The 14,693-nt window shown below is 44.8% G+C and overlaps 1 protein-coding gene across 8 annotated transcripts in view; it reads left to right on the top strand.

Moving 5' to 3' along the window:
- SAMD11 (sterile alpha motif domain containing 11) overlaps positions 1-14,693 on the top strand; it is a 135,782-nt gene that overhangs the window by 86,075 nt on the left and 35,014 nt on the right. The window lies entirely within an intron of this gene.

Genomic DNA, 14,693 nt, shown 5'->3' with positions numbered 1-14,693 from the left:
TGCGCCTGTCAGGGGGTCAACCCATTGAATACTTACTAAAATGACACTCCAGGGGCGGGAGCTAGTGTGCCATATATCCTTATGAGGATGGGAGGCTGCCTCCTGTCTATGTGCTCTTCCTCAACCAGCCTCACAGATCTGAGCTGTGCTCTTTTTAATTAGGAATATGCCAGTTTTACAAGCAAAAATACCATGTTCTTGCCTCCAGTCTGCACTCTGGGGTTGTAGGGGGCATGATGGTGACCTCTAGATGAAGTGATCTTCAAGACTAAGTATGTGTGTGGCAATACCCTGAGATTCATCTTTTTCTTTTCTCACTGAAGATTTAGTATTCTGAACTTTATAATCATTTGGATCTTGCTATTATCAGTTATCCGTGCTCTGACACAGCAGCCAATCAGAGGAGGGAAGAGAGCAGCAGCCTGAACCAATGAAAACAGAGTGGGTGTGTCTCAGACTACCCCAGACTCCGTGTAGGCACTGCGGCTGAACTGTAGTCACAGATCACAGCTCTGCACAAATGAGGGAAATAAAAAGCAGATGATCATCCCCTCTAGATACTGACTCGCATATCATGTTTGAGCTTGGGACTGGACAGTAGGATACAGTTTTCAGATGCAACAATCTAAATGGAACCTCTCCTTTTATATGTCATGGACCCCAATAAACTAGAGAGGATGAATGGCACTGCATACAAACACCAAGCAAGATATTGTCCTGTACTGAATTGAACATGACCTAAGAATGGAGAGGCATGTGGGCTTCCATGGTCACAGTGCTCATGATGGTCACTTGCTTGAGCATTGCATGCATGTGATGTAACCATTGAGTTGGAAATGTCCATTGGCTAGAAAAGGTTTTATATTTATGGGACATTTTGTAAAACACAACCTACGATGGATGTCCTATTACAGGAAGACCATGGTATGGGCAGGAAGAGGGGACCTTCTCATGCTAATATAGTAATGTAAGGGATGGGATCTAGATGTCCGAAGGGGTAAACTGTTTACATAAATAAAAAATGTGCATACCTCGATTCATCCGCTCTAATAGAAGGTGAGCTGGGGTGTTGTACATGGCGTTCCTCACTTTATAAGATCACATGTCCTTAGCCAGTGTCAAGACAGCCCGACCTCATTTAAGTTGCTGAGGCTGCAGCTGCGGTGTGATAGATTGATATAATTAACATGCAGACTGACTCACTATTACCCATACATTTCTCCGAGCCCCGGATAAAATCTATTCTGTGTGCACTTGTACCCTGAAATATATTCATATGTCAATACCGCTCAATGCTGCGGTAGATAGAAATGTTAGCGCTTGGAATCATAGAACTGGCTTGTCTTTTTATTAATTAGCTGACTTTGTATAATGCAGGGGGACAGATGGCAAAAATGAAAATGCCCCCTTTTGCTGGTTCATGCTGCATGCTAGTGATGAGCGAATTCATACGAATCGAATTTGTTAAAAAATCTGCCTCCTTGAGCAGCGAGCGGCTGGCCCCGCTGCACATGAGACTCCCTCCTCCCCCTTGATTTACAGGGCCAGACATCACGCCTGGCCCTGTCAATCTAGTGCCTGTGGCATTGCTCCGAGTAGAGGCACAAGCACAAAGGCTCTGCCGCCGCTACCCGAGCAGAACAGATGCCAACTGTGCATGCGCCGCTACACTTCCTGGTGTACCCAGACGGGAACGACGCATGCACAGTCGGCATCTGCGCTGGTCAGGTAGCAGCAGGAGAGTGTCTCCGCTTGCGTCGCTACTCGGAGCAACAGAGCATGTACAAGATTGACAGGGCCCTGTCAATCAGGGGAGTCTTTTGAGCAGCGGGGCCAGTTGCTCAAGGAGGGCTGATTTTGAACAATTTCCTACTTCATACCCATCATCCTGAACGTTTGTTGTTTTTGGACTCCGTTTTTGAGAACTCCTCCTAACTATGTGTTCTGTTGTATATTTTTCCTTATTTTGGAGAAAGCCCTTGTGCCCCAGCAATAATAAAAGAAATGGACAAGGTTTAATCCTGGTGGTACCACCCTGCATGCTTGTGATATGACTGCAATGACCCTGGCTTTTGAGAATGGACATATACAAGGGTGAACATGTCATGTAGGGAGGGCATATTATGCTGTTGCCCTTTTTTAAAGGTTTTACAGTATGTTGTGACCAATGTCAAAAAATGTCAGAAATAATATGAAAATATATTTAAAATATCAGACATATAATACATGACAGTCTCTTTGTAACAAAGCTAGAAGCAGCCCTGTACCTCACATGGATCAAGAGATCTCCCCATTCTTTGCTCCAGTCATTCTGCCAGACTCAGACTCGCAGTTCGGGGGTGTGTCCTTACTCTGGAGCATGTCTTCTCTTGATGGGGCGTGTTCTTTCTCTGGAGCATGTCTTCTCTTGATGGGGTGTGTCCTTTCTCTGGGGGCATGTCTTCTCTTGATGGGGTGTGTCCTTTCTCTGGGGGCATGTTTTCTCTTGATGGGGTGTGTCCTTTCTCTGGGGCATGTCTTCTCTTGATGGGGCGTGTTCTTTCTCTGGAGCATGTCTTCTCTTGATGGTGTGTGTCCTTTCTCTGGGGGCATGTCTTCTCTTGATGGGGTGTGTCCTTTCTCTGGGGGCATGTTTTCTCTTGATGGGGTGTGTCCTTTCTCTGGGGCATGTCTTCTCTTGATGGGGCGTGTTCTTTCTCTGGAGCATGTCTTCTCTTGATGGTGTGTGTCCTTTCTCTGGGGGCATGTCTTCTCTTGATGGTGTGTGTCCTTTCTTTGGGGGCATGTCTTCTCTTGATGGTGTGTGTCCTTTCTCTGGGGGCATGTCTTCTCTTGATGGGGTGTGTCCTTTCTCTGGGGGCATGTCTTCTCTTTATGGGGTGTGTCCTTTCTCTGGGGGCATGTCTTCTCTTGATGGGGCGTGTTCTTTCTCTGGAGCATGTCTTCTCTTGATGGTGTGTGTCCTTTCTCTGGGGGCATGTCTTCTCTTGATGGGGTGTGTTCTTTCTCGGGGTCTTGTCCTTTCTGCTGGAGCTCTCTCCAGCTTCTACCTGTGTGGTGGCAGTTGAAGGATGGATCCGACTCAGTAGGTGGATGTGCGCATTACTTTATGGATTGAACACCAGGGGGTGCCAGTATAATGAGGTAAAGGGAATATTTTTGAAACCGTAAATTACAAAATGAGCTGGTTTTTCTTGCTGCATTATATTAAAATAACATTTAATGGTGACACAACCCATTAAAAGGTTTTTTTTCCAGGAATTAATTATTGATAACCTATCCTCAGGATAAGTCATCAGTACTGGTTGTTGGGGTCCAACTCCCGGCACCCCTGGGGATCAACTGTTGGAAGGGGCTGCAGCGTTCAGGCGAGCACTGCCTCCTTTTCATACTGTACCAATCACAGCACCATACATTTCATAGTGATATTGCAGCATAGTCCCAGTCCAGTAGATGTGACATCAATAAATGGCTGACCAAGAGGCTCCTGCACTGTGGCTTCTTCTAACAGCTGATCAGGGGGGAGCATTTGCCAGGAATCAGATCTTAAAAGGCAGGTATCTATCCTAAGGATAGGTCCTCAGTATTTAAATTCTCCCCCCCAAAAAACCGACAGCCAGAACTTAAAAGTCCCAAACGCTCCGCAATACTTATGTGTAGTATATATGTATGAAGTCTTTCTGTTCGAAGCTCAGCCGTTTTCAATAAGGTTTCTACTGTTCAAAGCTGAACCTGGACATATCCCCTTTTTCACCCAGGCAGCCCCTCTGATATGAGCATCGGAGCATTTCATGCTCTGATGCTGTCCCATGCCTGCACTGAATCGTGCAGGACAGGGGCTTTTTCTGCAGATCTGGTGATGTACCAGGTCTTTGCTAGGCGGAGGCTTCTGCCTGGCAGTGAGCCTGGTGACGTCATCGGCGCTAATGGGTGGTCCTTAGCGCTGCCCTAGCCTGTAAAACAGGCTAGGGCAGCACTAAAGCCTGTCCATAGGTTCCAGTGCCGTCAGTGTAATCGCGCAGGGCAAGAGAGATCATCAGAGCATGAAATACTCAGATGCTCATATCACAGGGGATGAGTGGGGGAAGAAGGTGATATGTCCGGGTTCAGCTGTGAACCCAGGCAACCCCTTTAAGGTCTTGATGGTGGGACTGCTAGGTCTCTTAGTCCTCCTGGATGGACCCCACTACCCCGTCCTCCCCTGTCTCTGACAGTCACAGTATCTGCACTCACAAGCAATGCTTTTTCATATTTCGGGAGCATCATTTTCAATGATTAGTCATTTTTTATATTGAAAGTCCACTTTGGACTTTTCCCACCATGCTTGTCATGAGGCACAGCCCCTCTCATTGTGCTGTGGTAGCAAGTGGGTTAACAGTTATTTGAATGCTGACAGTAATGTTGTTCTCGCGTTCTTGCATGCGGCTATGTATTCTTTTTCCTTTTTCCCTCTATATATATTGGTTCTCCCCGGACCGCTGCACAAAGTCACACGGAGGTCTTAAACCCAGATATCCGTGTGACATCAGGGCTATGAGATGTGGGCATGAAAGCTGCCGCCTTTCTAGTGGGGGAGGGTGGAAGGCCAGAGGGAGGCAGGGGAAGCGGCGCGCACTGATAACATCTAATTGCTATATTGATCTGTCTTGGAGCCAGCGTGAGAGCCGGAGGGTGATTGAGATGTGTATCCCCTTCCTATTCAGATGCCGTGGACTGGCTGATATTATTCATTTACCTCTGACTCCACTGTAATAAAATAAGAACAAAGACCTAAACCAACAGTCATCTGTTCTGCCGAGCTTACGCTTAAGTATGGCTGCTTGCTTATGGTTATGGATACGTGAAGATTGCTTTTGTAATATTTTATGTGCAGATCAGAATGATTGCATGTATTGCTCTGTATTCAAGAAGGTCCAAGAAAGTTTTTGTAGTTTTTACCAATCAAAAGTCAACTATATATATAAAAAGCATATATAAAAACTGTCCGTTACATATTCACCTCACAAACCTGGCTGTCTCCAGCGCAGACAAACTGGAAACCTGTCTATAACTTCCCAAATGTATCAGACAGCTGGTCAAGTAGCAGTCCTATAATATATGGAACATAAAAAATATATGTATTTGAATGTCTTTCATCGGCATGTATCATGTCTGTAACGCTCTAATCCATCAATGGTTTTTCCAAAAATGTTCAGTAAAAGTCTAAGACGCTGTGTACTTGTAAATTATAGTTAATACCTGGCTGGCATTAATTCTAGATGTGTCCTCGGTTATCGGCTCAGGTACTGCATTATAATAACTACCTAGAAGAGTGGATAAGGCCTTGCTGCTCCAACAAACTCCTGTTGTATTATGGTGTCTAGCCGGTGATCAAGCTTCTGGTTCATTATAGCTGTCCGATGAATATCTCGAGCAGCGCAATTTCACCTGTTAGAAACCATTGATTTCCCATCACATTATAGATTGACGGTTATTGGTCATATCGGGTACAATATCTATAAATCAGCAAGGGAGGTTATAGTAAAAATAAAATGTATATATTTTATACTGATGACCTATTCTCCTGTGAGCGCCGCAGCCATCGCCATGCTCGCCAAGCACAGAGCTGTACATTGTATAGAGGTCACGCTCGTTATCACCGCTCCATTCACTTGAAGGTGTCGTCACTGGCCTAGGATAAGCTGCGAGAAGGCAGCAGCGGTCCAGGGGTGCTGCGGCTTTCTCAAACAGCTGATCTGTGGGGATCCCGGGTGTCAGACCCCAAGTGATCAGTAAAAAAAATAGGAAAACTCCTTTAATATTAAGATCTTCTGGATCTCATGGATCGTACATCTAGAAAACCCCTCAAACTGCAGTGTGGTCCTCACTGGTGATGGTGGTCAACCGATCCTCATAAAATCAAGGAAAATAGGGCTCTGCTACAACAGGTGGAAAGCCCCATCCAAGTCAAGAGATGTATTAGTGCTGGGCCTTGTGACAAGTTTTGGAAGCCTGAAATTAAAGGTATTGGCCTGAATATGCGCTGATATAAACCCAACGTGGCCATTACATCTTTACAAGCATGAATGTTGGGGTTGGAGGATGGACACCATGGTCATCTTTGGTATAGGACATCAAGAAAATGCTTAAAATGCAATTGATTTTCAAAGTACAAGAAATTCTTATTTTTAATTTTGCAGCAGGTAGAGCTCACACTGTTGCTTCTCCAGCGTGCAGATGTCTTGCCTACAGTCGGTGGTACGTTGGTGGTAGATAAGAAACCCCCGACTATATTTCCCGGCCTCCCTCTGTAACACCAGGGAATTGTTGTGTGAGCAGAAAGTGCCTGTTATCTGTAGGAAGGATGAGATTAGCAGGTGATAAGACTCAAGGTGCAGTGCTGGCTGGAGCTCAGGGGTTTTATCTGGAGAGAGAGGGATGAGCTGAGCACAAGGCTCACTTTAATCTTAATTGGAGAAGACATACAAAGGGATGAGGCAGCCCAGGCTTCTTGTCAAAGGCAGGCCAGAAAGCTGCAGGTTTGCACATTAAACACAGATTTAGAAGCCTCTTTAAGCGGCTCGAGGTGTCTCTGTAAACAAGCACAATCCTGACCATCCACTTTAGCTAATTCGCCCTGCCCAGAGGGGGAGAGAGCCGTGCACCTGCCGTCCTCCCCTGCCACACATGCCCTTTCTCTTATGGCCCTGTGTTTGCAGACACCTGTCTCTTTAACACCGACTCCTCTGCAATCCACACGGCGGATCTTTTGCAATTCTGGTAATATGCTGTCTTGAAATGCGTGCATGAGAAAGCTGTGATTTTCTTGATTAACTTTATTTTTTTATAGCCTTTGGTTTAATTCAGGTTTTCAAATTAATTTTATCATTTTTTTAACTTACAGGTTGTGCATGTATTTAATAATATAGATGTTTCAGGATTTATCCTGACACGATGGTATCTATATTTCATTTTATTTGAATTCTTTATTGTTTTATCCATTTTGTAGATACTGATTGTCCATGGATACAGTGTATGATGGGTGGAGGAAATGTTCTTTAAGTTTGCAGTACTTACTTTTGTGTAAAGGATGTAGCTGTATCTTTCTCCTACAAGATATTCTACAAGAAATCCTATTCAAATGGGTTGATGTGACATATATTTTGGAGATTTAATTTTTTGGGGACAATGAAAGGGTTAATGGAGAGGCAGGATATCCTCGTCTCACCTGTTAGACATGGCAGCGAAGAGTGTTTGCTTAATGTTGAATTAGGCAACTCATGATAACCCGAAGCCCAAGGACATGTCCCACCGTGTCATCGGAGGGAGGGAGGGACCCTTTGATTTTGGTTGTGTCTGCGTAAACCGTTTTTGTTCTAACCTTTAATAGCAAAAAATTAATTTGTATTGGAACATTTTAAAGATACAACAAGAATGCCCTGAAATAGTGACAGGTGCCCTTTAAAAAACGAGGAACGTCTCTAGTCAGCCATTGGTCAACAAAACTAAACTCTCTTTGGCAACGTCCATTGACTTGTAGAAACTAATCTTTGGACTCTACTAGGTGATAGAAGGAAGGCATAATTTTGAACACTGTAAGTACATGTGAAAGCGACTCTCATGTATTGGTGCGACTATTACGGTAAATGGGCATCAACAGATACAGCCTTGCAGTTTAATGTTCAGGTTTGATTGCCAGCTCTTCAGCTTGATGAGGACCTGTATGGATGAGCAGCTCATATCTGTGTGCAATCAGCGTGACAGGAATTCAGGATTCTCCTAGCTCCTGTACATGCGGCTGCACGGCAGGCCGCGAAAACCTCAGCTCGCTGCACACAGGAAAGTGAAGCAGAGGCACATGCTGACAGGGGTGAAGTTGGCTGTGAAAAATGGAGACAGAGTGAGCGGTAAAAGGAGACGGTCACAGCAGGACAGCGAGGGCTGCAGAAAGGATGTCTGTGGTACATGCACCAAGTGTTTGGAGGACAAAGTAATTGTGCAACTCAAGAGACGGGGCAGCTTGTGGCGAGCCAGACAGTCATAATAGATGCCTGCAAGATGAGACAGTTGCAGCTGATGGCCTGGACTTCCATAATGAGTTGGGATTGGTGCTGAGAGCAGACATGTACATGGGGACTTGTTTTGCGATTAGGTTTGCACAGTAGGTGTTGCTTCTATTGACAGAACTTGCCCGTCTCGCTGAAGCCCTCTTCAGGATGGCCGCTGAATGATAACTTCTCTGTGGCCATGTCACTATTTCACTCTTGTTTTGGCGTCTTGACCTTCTTGCCCCCCTGGACGTCATCAAGCTACCCATAAAATGACTGCACGTTGGATGTACTTTGCTGTCAACACTACAGCTGTCTAGAAATGACAAAGTGCAAGATAAACACAAAACTAACATACTCTCGCCTTACACATTGTAATGGCTTCCTTTCCTCACTCTCAAGGACCACGCCAACTTTTAATCCTCATGTTTTCCACAAACATCACCTGTTTTCTATGTTGAAGTCATGTCAAATCCCCCTACACACACACTACAGGGCAAAGTGATAAAATAGCCTTTCAGCAAATATTTTGTGGCTTTACCCACATGGGACAGTCTACAGACAGTGTTTAATATGGATCGGAACCAGCTGGTATAGTATTCTCCATTGTTGCATGCATAATTTCATAGTGGATCGAGTTGAAAAAAATCTTTAAAATCTTTTTTTTTTAATCCTACCATTTTTTTGTTTGGAGGAAGGCAAAATCAGATGCCAGTTGACCAATATTAGGGGGAAATTTCCTTTCTGGCCTCCGATTTTGCAATCAGAATAAATCCCTGGATCACCGTCCCTCCTCCGCAGACCTGGTAGGGTAGCCATAACCTGCAATATGCTGACATTTAAGATGAGCACCCTGGCCTTTCTTAAACTTGTTAAGTGACTCAACCATCACCGTATGGTGCGGCTGACAGATCCATAGTCTCACTGCTCTTACGGTAAAGAATCCCCATCTATGTTGATGGTGAAACCTCTTTTCCTCTAGACTTAGGGCCCTCTTGTCAAGGTTACAGGACTAGGTAAAAAAAAAAAGGTCATTAGCAAGATCTCTGTATTGTCCCTTCATATAGTTGTACCCTGTAATTAGAATGCCCATATTCTTTATAAACTGAATAACCCCAAGTCTGATAGCCTGTCTTAGTACTGCAAACCACGCATGCCCTTAACTACCTTGGTCGCCTCCATTGACCCTGTTCAAGTTCATGTCCTTCTTTTACACAGATGCCCAAAACCATACACAAGTGACAAGTGATGTGTACAGAGGCAAAACTATGTTCTTGTCTTGAATCTCTGTCTCCTTTTGTTGTTTCCTATTATTGCATTTGTCTTGGCGGCAGCTCCCTGCCACTGGTCACTAAAGTTACGTTTTCTGCCCACCATTTCCCCATGAGGCTATGACCTAAATACTTGATTACTATCCACACCTATAGGCCGTAAACATTTTTGAAATGCCTTCAACACCATGGGAAGAGCACAGTGTATTAAATCAAAGCATGAGCGCAACATATGTCAAAAATGTAGTGTCGATGATCAAAAATGTAGTGTCGATGATCAGCTTGTTTCTCATGTTATGTATTGGAGCTTCTCAGAACTGGAATGGGTTAGATCCAGTAGGAATCATGGAGGCAGATATTTTGTGGTCTTTCTGTCTGTAATCCCATTGTTAAACAGTCTAATAGAGTCCAGCCTAGGTCTACCTGTTCACTACCCATACCTTGACTTCAGATCCAACTCACTACTAGCACCCATACTTGAATCATTCCTTATATACCTAAAACCTTACTTTACCTATGAACTGTAGCTGCACACAGCAACCCTAAACCCATTTATTTTTATCCGTATCCCACAAGTTCTAAAATTTGATCTGAAACATGCACATTTACCTGTACTTATACTGTAACTTTACCTATTGGTCTCCAACCCAGGGCAAGACCTACAGTCCCCCTCTCCTCATCCTGGATTGGTTATTTACAGACAGTAAATATATTGAATTGTACAGCAAAAATAGCTGACATATATTTAGGTGTTGTCCTTTAAGTAATTTTCCCATTTTCCTCCTAGTCTTTTTTTTTTTTTTTTTTTTACAACTTTCCCAGGGTACGTGCCTTGTGCCCCTTCTCTACAATTATTGTTATTATTATGTTTTCCTCTCCTCCATTTTTGCTGCCTGCTTGCCTTCTCCCGTGCGTTCCTTTCCGCCCCCCTCCTCTCGTCTTCCCAGGTCCTCATGAAGACAGTTTGAAAGCTTTCCGCTTTGCTCTGGGCAGAGTCTCGGCTCTCTGAGCCAATCAGTGGCGGCTCCTCAGCCCCAGTGGGGCTCGGCAAACATTAGATCAATAAGTTATTAGCACCATTCTGTCAGCTGTAATGTGGAGATTGATTGTGCGGGAGCCCTGGTTTGCTGGCTGCCACTTCCCCAGCCTGATGAAGATGACAGATTAAGGGAATAAGAGAAAGGAATTAAGAAGTCTGTGCCGTCAGATGTGTCACAGACAGGAGACGTGGTGGCCCCACTGATCTGTGGCTCATGCCAAGCTCTGGAGTGCGCACTTTGGGGGCGCTTAACTCAGTGATGGGCTCAGTGGCATAGCTCTGTAAAGTCAGTGTGGTTAAGTGCTGCCTCATTAACTGGGCACAGGCACGATGTGCCGCTGCCGCCTTCTATTGCTTGCTCCCGCAGCTGTGTTTGCCCTGCAGGTTGCTCCTTAATAGCACAGAGAGCTCCATAGAGAGCGCAAGGAAAGGAAACACGGTTGTAAAAAGAAACAGGCAGGGAGAGGCGGCGGAGTTTAGATCAAGGGGAAAAATGAAAAAGGATACGGGAATTGAAGGAGACGAGAAAAAGAAAAAAAAAAGCAAAACAGAGATTGTATGCGGAAGGAATAATGAACGTAGCTAATAGGGAGGCTGTGTAGCGTCGCCACTGACTGGATAATTATCCCAGCCGTACAAGATTCTGAATTGTCTGATGAAGTAATGTAATGATGTTGCCCCCAATCAGACGGCTGTGCCCGTAATTCATTACCAGGAGGATCATCTGAACGAAGCATGAAATATTTTATGCTGTCTTTCCAGTTGTAGCAAAATAAAACCATGGTAATTGCCATTACGGGGCATGCTCGGCAGTAACGCGCCACGATTGTACTCTCAGCGGTGAGTGTTGACTGGGTAAGAAAGCCAGGTAAAATTTCTCCCAGATGCAAATTATTACTCTTCCCATTTATAGTCTTCTATACGGGCACCACGCTGGAAATTATGCCTACCCCGGTATTTGTTTCCTGGCCCAGGCAGAAAGTAACATTCTTGTTATTGTACACATTTTGCTGCTTGTTGTTTTGGGGTTGTCCAATAGCTTGTTTTATTCTCCAGCAACAGCACCACTCCTGTCTGTAGGCAGTGTGTGGTATTGCAGCTCCGTCACATTGACTTGAATGGGGATGGACTGCAATGCCAATGATAGCCTTCGGAAAAGGGTGGCACTATTCTTTTGTGAGGTGGGAGCAAACTTTGCTTTCTAATCATGGACAACCCCTTTAAACAAATAGGTGACAATATGGCCAAATATCTGGGTTAGATTTTTCCATTACTTTATGAGAACGCATGGCTGTTTATTTGGACTGCATTAGACTCTACACAAGGGTAATGGGCAGGTTGGCAACTCTTGTTTGATGCCATTTCTAGATTTTCATTCTCTCGGTCTACAGCAGTCATGTCGTGCAAAAAGAATATCGACTGCTCCGTAAATGGCTTTTTAAATAGCAAGGACCAGTTTCTGGCCATTGAAATCCAAGTCTGGAGTAGGCCCATCCCTTGGAGAGGTTTCTCCCTAATTGAACGCTTTCCCATATCTGCAATCTGTGCACCAACCTTTGGCTTATCTCGCAGGCAGCCATAAGGCTTACGCAGTAACAAACACAGAGCATTACTGCACGACAGCTTCTCGTAGGGTTGAGTGTAAGCAGTAGTCATCTGGGGATGGCACACAGCGAGCATGGAGGAGGATAAAGCGTTGGGGACATCTTATGGATCTGATGAAGAAAAATAAGAGGGGAGAGAATAGACTTTTTCAATCAACCATTTCCTGTAAGTTAAGAAAATGTTAGTAGCAAATATATTTTAACCATTTCCCGGTCATATATGGTTTGGGGTAACCTCGGGGGTGGCAGAAGAAGACTCAAGAACACAAGGCTTTTCTCTTTTTTTTTGAGGGAAGGAGATCCTTTCTTGGTTGGACACAGAAGACTATCATCATTCTGCACATTAACCCCAGGTTCAAGAGAAAGTATTCTGTCATAGGTGTCATGATACCAGATGAATTGACAGCACAGTTGCCATACTTCAATATCCATTTACGACATCCCCCCATCTGTGACATTTTGAGTCCGTTGTGAGGAAAAGAGAGATCTCGACTGCCCTCTAGTCCTGCATCGCTGGCCTCCGAAACATACTCATGTGGCGATGCAAGGGCCAATTCCGTAAATCATTCTGGAGATCTGGGACATTGCTTCTCATAGCTGAGCCAGAGCCTACCCCTATCCCACACACATCTGCTCTACGGCAAGCCAACAAACACAAGCTGTTAGGAGACTGCATCCTGAGCACAAAATGGGAATGTGCCCACATGAAGGTGCACGGAGCTCACACAGATATATAGACAGTATCTATAGACTGAAATAATAATATTATCTGTTTATACCGGGTAGATATACCAATATGTAGAAGAATCTAGACAGCCTATCCCTGTACTAAAGACCAGTTACAAAGTAAAATAAATGTCTCCGTCGAAGTTCTTAATATGGGAATAAGGGCCTTTTTCTGATAATTTTTCAAAACTTCATCAGCCATTTTTAAGGCTATGAACAGCTTGTTCGGTCACCTGGTCACTCCTCCTGCATAGAGGTAGGAACAAACAGTTCTTGCTCCCCCTTGTGGCAGGATTGTATAATGCTCCTATAGTCCTGCTGCTGTTAGTACATAAGATGGCAGCACGGCACTGATGCTGGAACGCCCACATGACAACCGCACTTACTTTGGGGCTTAGCTACGCAATCTCCACCAGCAGCTCCATATATGAGGATGGGACTACTTAGAATTATACTTACACTAGTTGCTATTCGGCAGCACAAATAAAACTTTGTTCCGTGTTTATCTGTGGATACATCTTTTGTAGTGGGGCCAAGAAACCTTAGTGTTTTTGAGGACGCTCACATCAAACTCGTTGATGACTATGCGACGTCATTTGACCCCGGTCTCCACATATCTGGAAAATGTTCTCATTGACACCATTCTTATGCGTGTGGCCTGGAAGTGATTGTCAATCCTCATAATTGTATTGTGTATGTGATAGGTCAGACCTAGTGCGGAGCTTGCGCCTATTTTAGAACCGTCTTTAGTGTTGGAGGCATTCGCCATGGGCCGTGCAGCATCCCTAGAATACGTTGGAGGGCATTCTTCTATAACGCAGAACCTGTCCCTTCGACAGGGCCGCGTGCGCACTGATGGCGGCGAGCGGGGGAAGTGTCTCTGTTTATGTTTGTCAGGAGCGGTGACTGTGTCTGTGTGTGGGTAGCTTCTGGCTCGCTCTCCAAGCCTGTAGGTTCCTGCCCTTCCTTGTCAGTAACGTTCCTGGCAGGAGCGCACGCTGAAGGTTGAATGGCGATTTGCCAGTGTTTGTGTTTGCAGAATTTGTGACCGAGCACACTGTCTGTGACTTTGTACAAACTTTGCCTGTGCTTGTTTGTCTGCCCTCTATGCCGCAGAAGAACTTTATGAGACACATGCCGTAGACATGGCCAAATATAGCTTGCCAGCTGCTTATTTTCTTTCTTTTACGAATAACCTCCAACATCCTCTGGTGATGGCAGTTGTAGTCCTATGAATGGGGAATTTCAAGATGCCTGTAGTAGCTCTAGGTAGGGTTGTCAAAAAAATGACCAAAGTATCTCTAAGGCTACATGCACATGACCGTATCCGCCAACAGCGGATAGACAAGATGCGGACTCCTTCCATGTGCCAATGGCTATTCTTGTCCACAAAACGGACTATAAGACATGCTCTATAATTTGCTGGACGGACATATGGGTGCGGACAGTACACAGATGACATTGTATGCTGTCTTTGTTTTTTGCGGACCCATAGAAATGAATGGTTTTTTTTTTTGTGCAATTCTCAATAAAAAAAAATATAATAATTTAAGAGCATATCCAAAATATGGCTGTGTGCATGGGGCCTCTAAAGCTGCACTGTACACACAGAGTTAATTTTTCCCCTGACCCAAAACAATCAGCGCAATTGCCGTAAATCTATCAATTGTGGAAAACGCGTCTCCGTTTATGCAAGCAGCAGAACGGGTTCTAATTGGCGTGCACCATGCGCGGCTCATGCACAGCGAGCCCTTTCTCTGGAGGTAGCGTGTTCCTGTAAGATGCTGCATCTATTCTGTAACAAGCTCTTGATAGATGAGGATTTGAGGCTTCCAATGACAGCCTGCCTCTTCCTTCCTGCCGTGTGCAGCAGTATCAGGCTCCCAGCCTCCCCCAGCCACATAATAGGAGGGTATTGATTGGAAATCTGTGCAGGGGGACGCTGTAATTGTATATTAGATATTTGCGTTGCCTCGCAGAGCTTCACTAATGCAAAAGAGTCTGACGTTTCCATTGCATCCGCAAG

Source organism: Bufo gargarizans, chromosome 2 (assembly GCF_014858855.1).
Source record: "Bufo gargarizans isolate SCDJY-AF-19 chromosome 2, ASM1485885v1, whole genome shotgun sequence".
Classification (NCBI taxonomy): domain Eukaryota; kingdom Metazoa; phylum Chordata; class Amphibia; order Anura; family Bufonidae; genus Bufo; species Bufo gargarizans.
Note: the sequence above shows the minus strand (reverse complement) of the source record. Positions and strands in the feature narration are given on the sequence as shown.